The sequence below is a fragment of the Symphalangus syndactylus genome, chromosome 2 (genome assembly GCF_028878055.3).
Source record: "Symphalangus syndactylus isolate Jambi chromosome 2, NHGRI_mSymSyn1-v2.1_pri, whole genome shotgun sequence".
Taxonomy (NCBI): Eukaryota; Metazoa; Chordata; class Mammalia; order Primates; family Hylobatidae; genus Symphalangus; species Symphalangus syndactylus.
This window is the reverse complement of record NC_072424.2, coordinates 58,835,736-58,852,252: the sequence shown is the minus strand read 5'-3', so window position 1 is coordinate 58,852,252 and position 16,517 is coordinate 58,835,736. Positions and strand designations below refer to the sequence as shown.

Genomic DNA, 16,517 nt, shown 5'->3' with positions numbered 1-16,517 from the left:
ATCCTGACACAAGTGACAATAAGCAAATTTGGAAAAATTTTTGGTCTTTTGATCAATTCACCATGTTTCATTTGGTTCTGAATCTCACTATTTAAATAAATTTGTGAATATTTTGGAAATGAGGAAATCCATAATTAATCCCCATAAGCAAAACAGAGGCTGCTTATTCAAATCAACCTTCACATTCTCTCTTCTTCAACATTCTGTGCAGATATAATAAAATGTCCTTGCATTTGCATGATGTTTTGCAATTGAAATCATTCCCATACATGCAGTTTTATGTCAGCCTCTTAACAGCCCTGGGGAGTAATCCTAGCTGGTATTGGTATCTCCTCCCTCACAAAGAAACAAATTTTGAGAGGTGAAGTGATGTGCCTCAAATCACATAGTTTTTAAGCAGCTGAGTAAGTTAAAAAAATCACTCAACAGTGTTTGATAAGGTTGGCTTTTGCAGTTTAGTTTTAGGTTATGTGAGATTGTACTGTCGCAAGTACCATTAGAATTTCTGTCAAATTATGAATTTTTTTCTGCTTTCACTAATTATAATAAAGAAAGACCTTTTTTAACATGCTTTTTATATTTGTCTTCTATATTTATATGTGCTCTTTGGGGCTATTTTAGTTTGACATTTAACTGCTTTTTCTAGGAATAGTCTCTGAAAAAGACTCAGATATCAGATAAAATATTAGTGCACATTATTAGAAGAGGGCTTCAGATGAAAACAAAGATTTGGTAGCTTACATCATAATATTTTCAAGGGCAAATCCAATTCTTTATTTTTGTAGTCTTGGTTATGGGCTTATGTGTCTGCACCTGAGAGACAACAAAAGAATCACAGCTGGATTTGCAAGATGCATCTAATTGGGGAAAAATGCAGGGGTATGTGTGGAAACTTTTTTTTTTCTTACTCCAAAAAGTGAACTCAAAAATAAAAGCACCTGTAGAATTGAGATTTGAGCAAGAAAAGCAGTGTGGGAAGATGGATAACCTTTGATGACAAGTTGATTTCTCATACCTATGTGGTCCAATTTCAGTTTGAATATTAGCTATGAGATCTGCAGTTCTCTGTTCTATAAGGCTCGAAAGGTGAAGGCAGAATATTTCAGAGGTTTCTCGAAACTCTAATAAAAGACTCTCCTGCCAGATGACCCTTGATAAACTTCAATCCTCCTTTCAGCAAAAATCTCCCCCAGACAGGCTCAAAAAGGGTGATGTTCACCACTGTTAAGTCTCCAGTCAGCCATGCTAGACAGCTCAGAAATTTCATTGGAATTTTTCCTTACTTGGCAGTTTTAGATGTTTTAGTCAGTAATGCAAATCCAAAAGGAGAAGAACTTGGTAGGAATACATGAAAAGTAGATCTATATTACACAAAGTGTACTTATGGTTATATAGAAGTAATATGTAATTTTTACCTAATAGCATAATACATCAAAATTGAGATTGTGGTGATGATGCACAATAATATATTCCACTCTACATCTGTTTATATTGTTGTTATTCTGAGTGTTTTCACAGTGATATATTTTTCAATACAGCATCAATATATTTTATCACTTATATGTCATACGGTGGTATCCTCATCTCCCCTAAGCTTCTTGAGTGTAAGGTTTATGATTTATTATTTGCATTATTTTTATGCCTTGCAAAATGACTAGCATAGTAGGCTCTCTTTTGATGTGCTTGTAAAACTGACCTGAGTATGGATGTTTCTTTGTCTAAGGACAATTTCATAATACAAAATCAATACAGATGGTAACACCGGTAAAAATCTCAGAAACCAGATTTAAAGTATTCCTAACCTGGGCTTTTATGAGTTTGCATTTAAAAAAGAGCATGAGGAATTTTTGTTTATTTCCAGTGTCTAAATTCTAAGCAGAGAGAATAGCCTAATGGATTTCTGTAGATTAGTTTAAAACTAACTAATAGGGAGTAAGTATTCTGTAAAATCCCTGTAATTATTATAGAATCCTTAAATAACCTCAAGCAGTACTATTAGGACTTATTTTGTTGTCTGAGTACATGTCATTAGGATAAAAATAAACAAATTTGAAGCTAAACAAAGATTTGAAGATCAACAATAAATTAACTTGATAATATTTGCAGTGGCCAGTCCACGTCTGTGGGGACTGGACACATCAATCAGGGCAACATTGAGAATCCCTGTTCTTCATCCCCCGCAGGACCAGTCACATAATCTATGGGGCCCAGTTCATGATGACAATGAGGAGTCCCTAATTCAAAAAGCATTACGACAACTTTTGACTTTCTCTTGTAGTCTCTCTGTCTCGCAAGCTGTTACCACGTTTTTTATTTGCTGTTTAATGCCATTCATTTTCTCAGTCACAAGGACACTCATGGGGTGAGAGCAGAACTTCACAGGCAACTGAGACCCTGTCCTGAGTTGAGCACAAGTGGTGTATGTACCCAACCCTAACTCCCTGTGTCCACACCCAGACCCCCGCTACAAATGGAGATGGCCGTGGGTTATTGGGTTGGAGAGAAAAAGCAGGTAGCTGAAAACTGTTCCTGGAGGCATGGCGAGGTGGTGAGAGTGGGACTAAATGTAATCTGTGACTCCAGGGCCCTGACACCTGCTCCAGTGTTCTAACTTACTCTAACTGCTCCAGTGTTCTAACTTACTTACAAAAGCTAAAATTGAAGATACTATGTTAAGAATTTTCAGACGACCACTTCACAGCATTACACACCTAGTGAAGGCCCTTGTGAGCAAGGCGTCCTGTGCTGCTGCAATGGCCCCATGTCCATGAAGCTGGCCATGGTTCCCAAAATAGAATATCTGTGGGATGGGCCGGGCGCAGTGGCTCACGCCTGTAATCCCAGCACTTTGGGAGGCCGAGGTGGGCAGATCACGAGGTCAGGTGATCGAGACCATTCTAACACGGTGAAACTCCATCTCTACTAAAAATACAAAAAATTAGCTGGGCATGGTGGTGGGTGCCTGTAGTCCCAGCTGCTTGGGAGGCTGAGGCAGGAGAATGGCGTGAACCCGGGAGGTGGAGCTTGCTATAAGTCGAGATCACACCGCTGCACTCCAGCCTGAGGGACAGAGCGAGACTCCATCTCAAAAAAAATAAAATAAAATCTGTGGGATGATGGAGCACATCTTGCTGATAGAGAAGTGATGTCCTTCTCCCTAATCCTGAAGCAAGAGGGTTGACATTGTCTTTCTCCTTCTCCACTGTGACTGCTTTCTTACTTCAATGTGCACTTTGTCTTCATTTTAATCCACTTGCTTTTATTTAAAAATGATGAGAGGAAGGAAACTGGAAGACAATTTTGATAAAGTATAATTTCATAATGGTAAAATCATGACTCATGCAAATACAATATGAATGCATGTCAAGATTTTATTTAACTCAATAATTAATGAGGAAAATAGTAAGATGCCAACAGTAATTTAAAGAACGTTTGAGAAGCAATATTAAGATTGCTGGGTTGGATATAAAAATGGTTAATGTCCAACAGTACCATAAATTGTAATATTTAGGGTACTTTTTGTTTGAAACAAGTTATTCCCATTTCTACTGGACAAAAATCTACAAGTTAACCTCCAACCTTACAAAGTTGTAAAGTAGAACAGGCAATAGATAATCAAGCCCAGCAATAGAGAACTGCACTGTGAGGACATCTAAGTAATCTCTTCTGTCTATTTCAACTTAAGGATGATTTACCTGTCAGTGTGATTTGCTCCTCCTAGCATTATCTGGGTTTTTATTTCATCTGACTAACGTGTTAAAAGATTTTCCAGTAGCCCTCTATATGCATGGTAATAGATGTTTAATACATACAATGATAGAGTATAAAACAGGAAAATAATCCTCAATATATTTAATTCAGCATGCATTCTCTTAACACTTCAATTAGATTATATACTTCTAGATTATAGAAAATAGCCCTGGAAGTAGTCTAAGATTCTTAAATATTTAGGATTAGACAGGTCTTGGTGATCTTCAGTTTTCTCCGTGGGAGAAGAAAATGTCATTCTGCAATCACGCATATAAATATTTGTGGCTCACATTTAGGTCTAGAACATTTTTGAGGCTTTAATTTGTGTTTCTAAGTGGATGGGTAGACTAGAGAAGAAAATAAAAAAGCCCAGAGAATTTGTGAGAGAGAAAAGGGGAAATAAATTAGTCAGGTGGCTATTCAGGCACAATCCCACCACATAGGTCTAACAGCCAGATGATGTCCTACCTCAAGACTGAACTCAAGTATTTTAGGCATGATTTTCTGCCAATTTTGTTGCGTTTCAGCTGTATTTGTCATAAGTTCTATTAATCTCAGACTGAAAAGACAAAATCACATATCTTAAAGCACATGGTAAGTTACGTGAGATATGAAGAAAGGATTCTTGGTATTGAAACATACTAAACTCAAAGACTTTCCCAATTGTTGCTGTACAGTCTTCCACTATAGAAGTCTTCTAAAAGTAGAAACACATTTCACTTGTTGGGCCTTGTTTATATCATTTGTTACAGCATTTCTTCTCTCTATTTCTGAGAAAGAGAATGTTTTATGTGATGTTAATAGTTAATAGGTGTTCCTGGAAAAATACTTTATTTTTCTCGGTGAAATTAGTTTAGTTACTTCTAAGCAGAGTTGATGGGTTCTTTTTTTAGAGGATTTCTTTTGAAACTCCAAGAGGGAGAAAGGAACATGTGACATTTTATGAATTTGTCTTAGAGAAATTTCTCCTTACCTGCCTTTTTTTCCCCAAGGAATGCTTATTACTATACTTGAAAAATAGCTTTGAAAATTCCAGTGTAGTTTAATTCCTTCTCTGAATTGATGAAAGTGAGGTTCAGAAATAGTTAGTGGCATACTTAAGAGGAAGGGCAAAACACAGACCTCTTGACTGCTAGAGTAATCTAAAATGATGAAGGTATAATTTTTATATGTAGCCTAGTCCTTATGTGTAAGTCCCACTGCTAAAAATAGTTACTAAATCATTTAGTTTAGAGAACTAACCTTTTTTTTCGTTATTATACTTTTAGTTCCTGGATACATGTGCAGAACGTGCAGGTTTGTTACATAGGTATACATGTGCCATGGTGGTTTGCTGCACCCATCAACCCGTCATCTGCATTAGGTATTTCTCTTAATGCTATCCCTCCCTTAGCCCCCAACTCCCTGACAGGCCCCGGTGTGTGCTGTTCCACTCCCTGTGTTCATGTGTTCTCTTTGTTCAACTCCCACTTACGAGTGAGAACATGTGGTCTTTGGTTTTCTGTTCCGTGTTAGTTTAGAGAATGATGGTTTCCAGCTTCATCCATGTCCCTGCAAAGGACATGAACTCATCCTTTTGTATAGGTACATAGTATTCCATGGTGTATATGTGTCACATTTTCTTTATCCAGTGATGGGCATTTGGGTTGGTTCCAAGTCTTTCCTATTGTGAATAGTGCTGCAATAAACATACACATGTGCATGTGTCTTTATAGTAACATAATTTATAATCATGCTACTATTTATAATCCTTTGGGTATATACCCAGTAATAGGATTGCTGGGTCAAATGGTATTTCTCGTTCTAGATTCTTGAGGAATCGCCACACTGTCTTCCACAATGGTTGAAGTAATTTACACTCCCACCAACAGTGTAAAAGCGTTCCTATTTCTCCACATCCTCTCCAGTATCTGTTGTTTCCTGAGTTTTTAATGATTGGCATTCTAACTGGCATGAGATGGTATCTCATTGTGGTTTTGATTTGCATTTCTCCAATGACCCGTTATGATGAGCTTTTTTTCATATGTTTGTTGGCCGCATAAATGTCTTCTTTTTGCCCAGAATCTACAAGGAACTTAAACAAATTTACAAGAAGAGAACTATACTATTTGTGATGAAACAAATGCTTGATTTACATTTCAGATCCTAGGATAGAGAGCATTGAATTAAAGTCTAAAAAATTAGAACTTATCCTGTCTTTATTATTATAGTGCCGATTTGAACCAATATCTTAATTCATTTATACTCCATTTTATCATTTTTGAAACAAAAATTAAAACTATATTATAAAGATATTTTAAGTAGTAACATCATTTTAAGATAAATTCTTATGAGAACAATGCAACTATGCATATCCCAGCACAGAAAACACTTGGTAATTATTAGGCCAATGGCAGTTAGTGGTGGTAGTATCTGGACAGTACTTGCTTAAAGCCATGACTGCATTTTACTGTCAATAACCAATACTCAGATTTATTTTCCAGTGTTTTCTCATGTAGTTTATATACTCTCAAGTCTTTACCAAGTTTTAAGTTTTGGCTTCAAATCACTCGTGGTTTAGGTAGGTGGGTGGGAACAATTTTTACCTTATTTTTCTAGAATAAAAGGTTAAGCAGTTTTCTTAACGTACAAGATCTACCAGCAAATGGGCCAGGAAAAAAACATAAGGCTTGTCAACTTTGTTTACTACTCAAGCAAAAGGATTGGTTTGTTTTCTTTCTAAATTAATCACTTAAACTTGTTTTTTAAGCATTTTGAAAACCCAAAGCCAAAGGATTCTGAATATCTCACATTTTGTTCCACGTTTAAATTTGCTCTGTTTTCATTCTGTTTGTCAAGCTTTTCACACAATTTTAACAGTGGCATGTTTAATTATATGTAAAAATCATAGTGGTTAACACAATTTACCATCTTTATGCATTTTTTTGGTGCATGAATTCAGTCTGTAAGTGGTAAAACAAAAATAAATGCTTCTATTTACAAAATAAACAGGCTTTAACACATCTTTTCCCACTAAAAAAAACCATTAATAAATAGTTTTTGAAGGAAAGAAAACATTCAAAAAAACATATTAGCAGGTCATATTTAGAGTGCTTGTTCTTTGAAGAAGAGAGTGAGGGAGAGATACTATTAGCATTCTGTTAAGAAAGGAGAGAAAAGATAGTTTTCAGATGGGATTTAAGCCAGAGAAGTCTCTTATGCCCGGGAAGATCAATCAGGGTAAATGAGTTCTCCACGTATTATTACCTGAGGGTAGAGAAAATTGAAGTTGAGATTTTTTCCCCCTACTTGTTAGACCTTGCTGCATAAATATGATATAAAAAATATGTGTGCAATTTGATAGTGGTCTTTTCCATTGGTCAAACCTTGAAATTTTAACTCTTTGAGGCTTTTCAAATTTGGTGTAAGGAACACAATTTCTTCACATTTAATCTTATTTGTTCTTATTAAAATACAATTGTATTTGTAATCATGACTTTAATAGAACTCTGATTTGTCGAAGATCTATCCATAAATGCTTTCTGCCCTGTGAAAACAAATGCCCAGCCCTGGTTGCTACACTCAAGGATGGCAGTAATAAAAGTGGTTAGAAAATCAATTTAAACTGCATTTGTACTTTACCAAGAGCTGGTGACACTTACATTGGTAAGAGTTATGCTCTCCAAATATGTGATCCACTTTTATAAGCAACTAAAAACCCTACAGCTTCAGTCACACTCTCCAAGCAAGAATAAATGACCTCACATCAATCCATTTTCACAAGACCTGGCACTTGTAGAATGGGGGAAAGAAATGAGACAAAAAAAAAAGATAAACTATAGAAATTGTGAAACCTAGGCTGTTTTAACCTAAGCTTGCACTTTATGTGTATAAATGGAAAAACACAATTTGTTCTGCATGCCTTAATGTTTTAAAAACTTGAGATTATCATACACAAAATAATATGTGGAAAAGGTTTCCATGTCTTATTTATCTTTATGAATCCCATGATCATTATACTGCTTAACACAAAAGAGGCTCTACAGCACTCATAGGATAAAAGAAGGGACAGATTGATGGTATGAAGGACACATATCCTATTTTAATCGGACAGATTTAGATCAAAATAATTTCTAAACATGGAAGTTCTAGAAAAAGAAAACAGAAGACAATTACCAGAATGTTTTGTTGTGATGCATTACTTTTTGTTTAAGTAACAGTGACCTAAAACAGGCCTGTTTCTCCTTTTCTTCTTTTCTAATAGCATGTGTATATTTGCATAAGTACTTTTTTGCTTATCACGACCTTTTCTTGTTAAACATTAAGGACAGCAGAGGGTTACAGTGAAGCAGCTGGAACTCCTATCTTCTGGAAATGCAAAAAGTGTCTGGTGTTAGAAAAGGTTCAAAACTTAGTAATCATACAAAAGGAGAGTTGTGTGTTCTTTTAATATCATACCAGAGCATTGTCTAACGGGCCTGCTTAAGGATTATGTAATTCTCTAGAAGGTGAACTTTTATTTGGCTCACTATTTACAGTTACATGTCACTCAATAACACTTCTGAGAAATGCCTCATTAGGTGATTGCATCACTGTGCAAGCATCATAGAATGTACTTACACAAACCTAGATGGCATAGCTTACTACCCACCTAGGCTATACAGTATGGCCTATTGCTCCTAAGCTATAATACAGATCTGTATAGCATGTAGTACCAAAACATGTTCTGAATACTGTAGGCAATTGTAACACAGTGGTATTCGTGTATCTAAACATATAAAAGATGTGTAAAAATACAGTACAAAAGAAAAGAAAAATGGTACACCTATATAGGGCACTTATGAAAGGAGCTTACAGGACTGGAGGTTGCCCTGTGTGAATCAGTGAGGAGTGGTGACCAAATGTAAAGGGCTAAAATACTAATGCATATTACCGTAGACTTTATAAACACCATGCACTTAGTCTATACTAAATTTATAAAAACAAAAGTAATTGTGCTATGACGTTACAATAGCCACAACATCACCAGAAAACAGGAACTTTTTAACTCCATTACAATCCTGTGAGACCACCATCATCTATTTGGTCTGTTGTTGACTGAAACATTGTTATGAAGTACATTAGCACTATTAATACTGTTAATTAGACCAGGACTCTGTGAAGTTACATGCTCACTTGTAGGCTGTGGTTTGATGGAGACACAAATGAATACAGACTGGCAGAAAACATCACAAAATTACATTTTATTGCCCTATGGAATATTAACTAGTTTTGTCTCTAAACCTTGCGATCTTATTTTAGCATCCTTTCAGTGCCTATAAAAGCTCAGTCTCTTGAATTCTTTTTGAACCAACTTTACCTGCATGCTGGTTGCTTTGTATAGGAGCTAAATCAATCTTTGCTATGTGGTTTATGCAATTGTATAAAAATCATGTTTATAACTTTTTGAAAATTAAACTTTGACACTGGGTTTGAATTATCTTGCCAGAATCCTGTCTTAGAGAATTGTAGAGGGGAGTTTAGATTTTGTGGGGCCTGAAGCTCATATAATTTTATGATCTTTTATAACCAAAAAAATTTTACAGATTCAAATGAAAAATTATACATAAGAGTGATTATTTATTTAGAATAAGAAAATAAATAACAGCAAATTACATTAATATTTGGAGATTCAGGTCTCTTTCTCTGAACTCTCTTTTTAATTGTACTACAGTTTTTGTTTTTTTTCAGGAGACCAGAGTTTTATTATTACTCAAGTTAGCCTCCTATTGTACTATAGTTTTAAAAATGGATACATAATAATTGTGTAAAGGGCTAAATATTACTATATATTACTGTACATCTGCAGTAATCTATATATAATACAGATTATGTACAAAAATCTTTTACATATTTATGGGGTACATGTGATATTTTGATACAGGCATACAATGTGTGATTATCAAATTAGCATAATTGGAATAGCCATCACTTCAAACATTTATAATTTCTTTGTGTCAAGAACATTCCAAATCTTATCTTTTAGCTATTTTGAAACATGCAATAAATTATCGATAACTAATAATTTATCAATGACTAATATATTTACCCTGTTGTGCTATCAAACACTAGAGCTTACATGGAGATGCTTCCTGATCGCAACTTGTTTTCTCTTCCCAAAGGAAATTGTGAGAAATTATTGCAATTCCTAGCAACTCCCAGTCCCAGAAAGACATGTGCAAGGTTGAGGGCCTCTTAAGCTTCGTTAGCTTCGAGGTAAGCCAGCCCTGCTACTAAGTGAGAGGATGTCAGCAGGTAGGGAGCTGTGAAGGACTGGGTGGAAAGAAACAAACCAGGGAACATTTCCCCCCTCAGGCAATCATGGAGTGGCCCTTGGAGCCCTTGCCTTTGTGAGGACTCCTGCATGTATCTGACAAGAGATCCAGGACTGAGTTTGTGTGTCAGGGAGTACAAAATCAATACAGAACCAAATGGCACCAGTTCATAAGAAAACCTTTCAATATTTTTCAGTCAAATCCCTCCTGTCCCAAGCCAGACCCAAACCTGGAGAAACTAGAAAAAGAAGAGGGATAGAAAGAAATCGAGAATGCCTTACATTCCTTCCCCACTCTAAATTCTTGAACTTGAGGTTTGTTCAACCTGGCATAGGGCTGATGACCACCAAATTGGATATGAGACAGAAGTTTTTAATTGGTGTAGTCTGAACCAGATGATTTAATATGTGAACATACATAGAAGGCTCTGGAACCTGCAGGATATTTCAGTAAGGGAAAATAAAGTGGAGACCAACAGAGTATGTACACCATCAAGGAGAGAAGAAAACATTTTTTTGATACTCACACCCTAGAGACTGATTTTAGTGAATGAATTATGTAGAAAATACCTTAAATACTCAATTAATTAACATACTGAGAAAGATAGGGAAAACTATGAAATCATTTATTCTTCTAAGTTCTTACCGAAAACCTGGTTAGCATTTCCCCCCTGCCTGTTTCTCTAGCAACAAGGGCTGCCTACAGTGGGACATGTTTGGAGGTTCACTGGTAAACTTTTACAGTTGAGAATAATCTAACTAAATATAAAATAGTCTTCTAGTACAAGGGACACTTAAATCCTATGTACAATTTCAAGGATGTAGACTACAGACAGAAAGTGTAGCAGTTAAGAAGAAGGGTTAAATATTTGAAAATGTCATTAGTCTAAATGTGTGGTAAGAAATTGATCTGAAATAGGCTCTTCTTTCCTGTGGTATTTAGAAGAACAGGGTAGACTGCTGAGCTAGATTAGAGGTAATCTGGGCTAGATACAGAGTAAAAACTAAAAGATCTCAGCAGGTGATTCTTAGTGACATGACATTGTGAAATGACAATGAAGACAAGCAAAAATTTTGTGACGGGTTGCAACTTATTACAGAACAAATGGAAAAGCTAAGATCTGATATCCTGTCTTTATACTGTGTAACAGTTCTTACTATTGCAATTTCAAATTCAATTTTTGACTCCTACCTCATTTTGAAGTGCTAAATGAGTTGGAAACTGAAAACCTCAGTAATCACAAAAAAACTGCCTTCTTTCTACCAATGTTAAAAAAAAGTCTATAAAATGAGATAATAGGGAAAGATGGATTGAAAGGAAAGAATAAAGGAAAGAAACTCACCTCTGTTCACATGGGATACTGAGAATAATGATAATTTCTGAATGCTAAACAAATACATACCCTGTTTGAAGCTTGCTTAATATGGAAAAATTACTAACACGAATTGGGGTTGATTTCCTTAGTCTAGCTCAATTAGTTGAATAACACTAATTTACCCATTTGTTGCCCTAGTGCAGCGGTCTGCAAATGATAGCCCTTTCGCCAAATCCTGCCAGCCACCTATTTTGGTAAATAAAGTTTTATTGGAACACAACACAGTCATATCCATTTGTTTACATTTGGTCAGTGGCTGCATTCCTGCTACAACAGGAGAGTTAAGTTATTGCAACACAAAGTCTGATATTTGCTATCTGTCCCATTACAGAAAATGTTTGCTAACCTCTGCCTTGGAACATGGAGGCTGGTTAATGATGAATAAAAGCTATGAGAATATCTAAAAGCATAGAAAGCAGATTCATTGAGATGTGGAAATTATTGACTTTCAGTGCATGATAAAATACATTTATATGTGCTTAGCTCCTAGTAAAATTAAGAATGAATTTAAAATTAGTATCTCAATAATTATTTACTGTAATGTCAGTGATGTAAGTTTCTAGTGTCGTGGTTGTATAGGGTATATTCCCAAACCTGATGCTCCTTTTAATTACTGTTTAACTTATTTAAAAACATATGGCTCAGAAAGGGGAAAGTGATTTAAATATTATCTGTTTAATTTACTAACCTTCCTATGCCCTTTTGGAAACAGCTTGTTTTAAGTCCATAGAGATTTGGATACTCAGAATAACCCTTCCGTATCACTTTCTAAACTGAATTTCACTACATGCAATTTGGACTTCTCTGAAATGAACAACCACAGGGGTTTGAAAATTCTAGTACAGATTTATAACAAAATGAAAAAAGACTGGACACTGTCCAGAAACATGTGATGGTACTCAAAGCAGAATGACATTTGCTCAGTAAAGCTGCTGAAGTGTTACTTTCCTTAATACTTTTCAACATGAAATTTGTCTTCTTGTAAGCAGATTACATTCATAGACAGTGTAGGAACAGCACTTTACAGCAGTAAATTAGATCAACCAAGGTACAAAAATTAGTGATGATTTTGCTTACAAATATCCATTGTAACAGCATTTCATTTTGTGAACCCTAAGGTCTAACTCTACGGCACTGAAACTCTGTTCATTCACTACCCTACTCTTGTGTAGAGAGCCAATTTCTTTGGGGATTATCTCATACGATAACACTATTATTCTTTACTTATTGGGGAAAATAGGCATGCATTTTCAGGAGGTACAGATTAGAATGCTCAAGAGTGTGTGTGTGTGTGTGTGTGTGTGTGTGTGTGCATGTTGAAAAATCTCTTTCTTAAGGTTCTCATATACCCCATTAGGAAGCATTCCCCAACCTTTCAATTAGAGTCCTGGCCTAGAACAATTAAACTGTGATGAGAAATTGTTATGTGCATTTCAAAGTAAAAACTTTATGCATACATGCTACAGTATTAAATCATCAGTACCTGTGTATTTTGAGAGACGCAAGCAGAGAGGTAAAAGGGCTTTCTTCCTGTCTCTGTAATAATCATGCTTTTATTCTGAACATAAACAGTCTATTACTTTGAAAGTAAAGTAATATAACTTGTAAGCCTATAAGGAATTTCATCAGGCCATTTTGTCCATCCTCCCTGAATCCAGAAAGGCTGAATATTAACACATCTTATTGAAATTGATCTGCTATTTTGAAAGCTGTCTTGCATCCAATTTCCTCTTTTGAGAAAATAGGAGGAAAGAGAAGGGAAGTTTAGAACTCTGCCTAGATGGGCTCAGGAGTGAGATCAGGTCAGATGGCATGGACTGAGGGAATAAAACAGAGCCAAAGGGTGAGATGGACTGGAAGAGGGTTTAGAAGATTTTGGAGAAATCCACTTTATGATGTGCCAGCAGAAAGAAAGAGAACCTTTGGCTTCGGCTAACAACACAGATAGGAAGTGAGTTACCAAAATCATGAAGTCAGTTCAGATCCATTTTGTCAGAATCAGAATGAGGCTCACTCAGTAGCACAGAGTTTCTCTAAATTTCGTTGTTGGGAGACTCTACATTGCTCCGTGTATGCCAAGTGTGAATATGCATCTGTTGAGGGAGAGAGTCGGTCATGGTGATGGCCCTCTGTGTCCTACCTCTTTGAACCGTGTTCTTCTTAATGAGCTGAAAGTGCTTATGGTCTTATTGGGAGTCTATGTTCTCCTTCAGTACCTTTTCTGGTTCTCCTTTTTGGGTTACTGCACAAACTGCTGCAGTGCTAGCTGTAGGGTTGGGTGTTGGTGGGAAGAGCAAAAGACAGCATTCTTATTCTGATAATCTCCTCCGTGGTCCTATAGCTCTTGGTTCTCTTGTATTAAACTTCTGATATACTACAGGCATCTCTTCTTAGGCTCCTTTCAAGAATTAAAAAAAATTGTTGTTCTGGAACTGGCCAACTCCAGTGTATTGTGTGTTGGAGTACACAAGAGGATTGCGGGAATATAAGTCATAGCTGCTATGGAGCAGCATGTCCTGTATGCAACGGTGTAAGTAGTAGTTTACAGGAGCTGAGCACCGGCAATCAAAATAGAAAGCATGTTGTTCATAAGATGTGAAGAAGTGTTATACTTAATGATACACAACTGGTACATCTCCATGTGGCTAGGGACATCCATGTATGTAAAAGGACATACAGATCTGGAAGTCTTTAAACAGTGCATGCCAAATCAGTTGAGCTTCCAGTAGAGAGATTTAGAAATGAGTGTGGAAGGTGAGATAATGTACATGATAAAGACTGACTGATACATTTTTTGTGGGAAAATTTACCTTAAGTCCTGAAGAGCTGATAGAGCTTCCACGCTAGAATAAAAACTCTTTGTGTGTCTTGGATATATATCTTTGATTTACGAATACCTTGGCTCTTAGTTGGCTCTCAGGCAATGTTTGTTGGAATAAGTCTAAGAGGATGAATATATAAAGTATAAATAAATCTAGGACTGCTTATATATACATCCTGTTAGGAAGATTATCTTCATTGTTATTTTCAAATACATATTAAATAACTGAGATTGGAATTAATGTGATGTTCTTTAATTCATGCAGATAAGAGGTTTAATTTATTTAACATGTACTTGGCTTACAAAATATCAGAAAGTTAATGTCCTAAAATAAACCTTATCCTTACCTATTTCTCTGAGTTGGTAATGTTAGATGCTTTTCCAGGAAATGAGAGTGTATTAGTTTTCTATTCCTGAATAACAATATTAACACCAACTTAGCACCTTAAAAGAACATGCTAACAGTTATCTCACAGTTTCCATGAGCCAAGTTTGGGCATGGATTCACTGGATTTTCTGCATAAGAATCTCACATTGCAGTAAAGGTATTGGATAGGTTGGAGGTCTCATCTCAAGGCTTGACTGGGGAAAGGGCCCATTTTCAAGCTCATGTGGTTGTTGGTAAAATTCAATTCTTTGCAGTTGTAAGAATGAGGGATTCAATATTTGCTGGTTGTCAGCCAGGGGACACCCTCAACTCTGCTTCTTGTTGGCAGGAGGCTGCCTCAGTGTCTTGTCACGTGGGCCTTCCCCAAACTGCTGTTTGCTTCCTCAAAGGCAGCAAAAGAGATAATCTCTTTGTAACATATAGCTTACACTTCTATGTATCTAATCCTGGAAGTGACGTCTCATCACCTTAGTTTATCGGATAGTCTGTTGGTTAAAATCAAGTCACAGGTCTCACCCACAGTCAAGGAGGCAGGATCACACAAAGGCATGAGCAATAACAGGAGGGGGATTGCAGGACCATAGTAGAGTATGTTCACCACACATAGGGAGGGAGAAAACACAATTCTTGTCACTTCTGTAATTTCGTCAGTAATAAAGCCTCATGGAAAATATTTACTTAGGTTGAATAACACAAATATTTCAGACAGTAACAAAGTCAGTAGAGAAGGTTTTTTCCCGTTTCTATTTCACTTAATTCGACAGAATCGCAGGTTCTTCTGCAGGGTCTGAAGGTTGCCTTGCTAAATTATTTTTGCATTATTAGATTTTGAAAAACAATTGGTATTAGTGGGTCCATTATAAAGCAAAATACTTATTGAGTAAAGCCTTGAGGAAAGTGATGATAGTCAAGGAGATATCTTCACTCTTAGCCCCCAGATTTACTCTCTTTTAGTTCTTTAAATCTGTATCCGTTGTACTTATGTTGAATAGGTCTATGTTGCTGTTATTGTACCAATGTATAAATGTGTATAAATTCACTGTGTAAGTCACATACTTACACAGTGAATCAGAAGCCAAATTTCTAGACACTCTAAGAAACTCTCTCTGACTTTTCCACTAACCATGGCTTTTTTTTTTTTTTCAAATTTATTACTGTCATTCTGCGATTGGTAAATATGTCACCTTGACTTTATCATATCTGTCCAGTCCTCTGTTTCTTGTCTTTGTGATTTGGTTCTTTCTCTCTCTCTCTTTTTATTTTCTATTCTAGTGATCACTACCAGAGCTTGTTTCTGTCTACCATTTTTAAATCCTGCTTTTTTGATAAAATTTCTCTCTTTTCTACACTGTGTACAGAGATGGTTATTTTTATGGAGTCATTATTGACTACTTTGATAGCTTGCCCCTTGAAAATATTGAGGTTGATTAATTAAAATATTTCGTGTGCAATTTGGTCAATTTTTCCTTGACTTGAATTATTGTAAGTTGTATCTGTTTCAGCTTCCATTCTGTCATTATTTGTAGCCCCCAAATAAAGAATTCTCAGATGACTGAAGAAAATCGGGAATATGTTTTACACTGTTCAAATGAGACTCCCTCAGGGTTGATTCAGTTAAGACATTTAAGTGGAGCAGAAAGTAATTTTAATTAAAATCTTCTTAAGTTTATAAGCATGATAAATCTGCTTCAAGAAGGAAAAAGGATATAGGATTGCAAATAAAAAGAGAAAACAGATATAGGTAATTTTTTCTTCACCTCTAATCTTAGCAATTTAAGCAGATTCTTTTTTGGCAGATGAATAAAAAACAAATGTAAAAATTAATAAATATATCAAAACCATCACCAATGAATAATAGCCTCTCATTCATATTTACAAAAAGCTGGAACA

At 35.8% G+C, this 16,517-nt stretch overlaps 1 protein-coding gene across 1 annotated transcript in view; it reads right to left on the bottom strand.

The window, feature by feature from the left end:
• EYS (eyes shut homolog) overlaps window positions 1-16,517 on the bottom strand; it is a 2,088,383-nt gene that overhangs the window by 248,024 nt on the left and 1,823,842 nt on the right. The gene's annotated exons all lie outside the window — the stretch shown is intronic.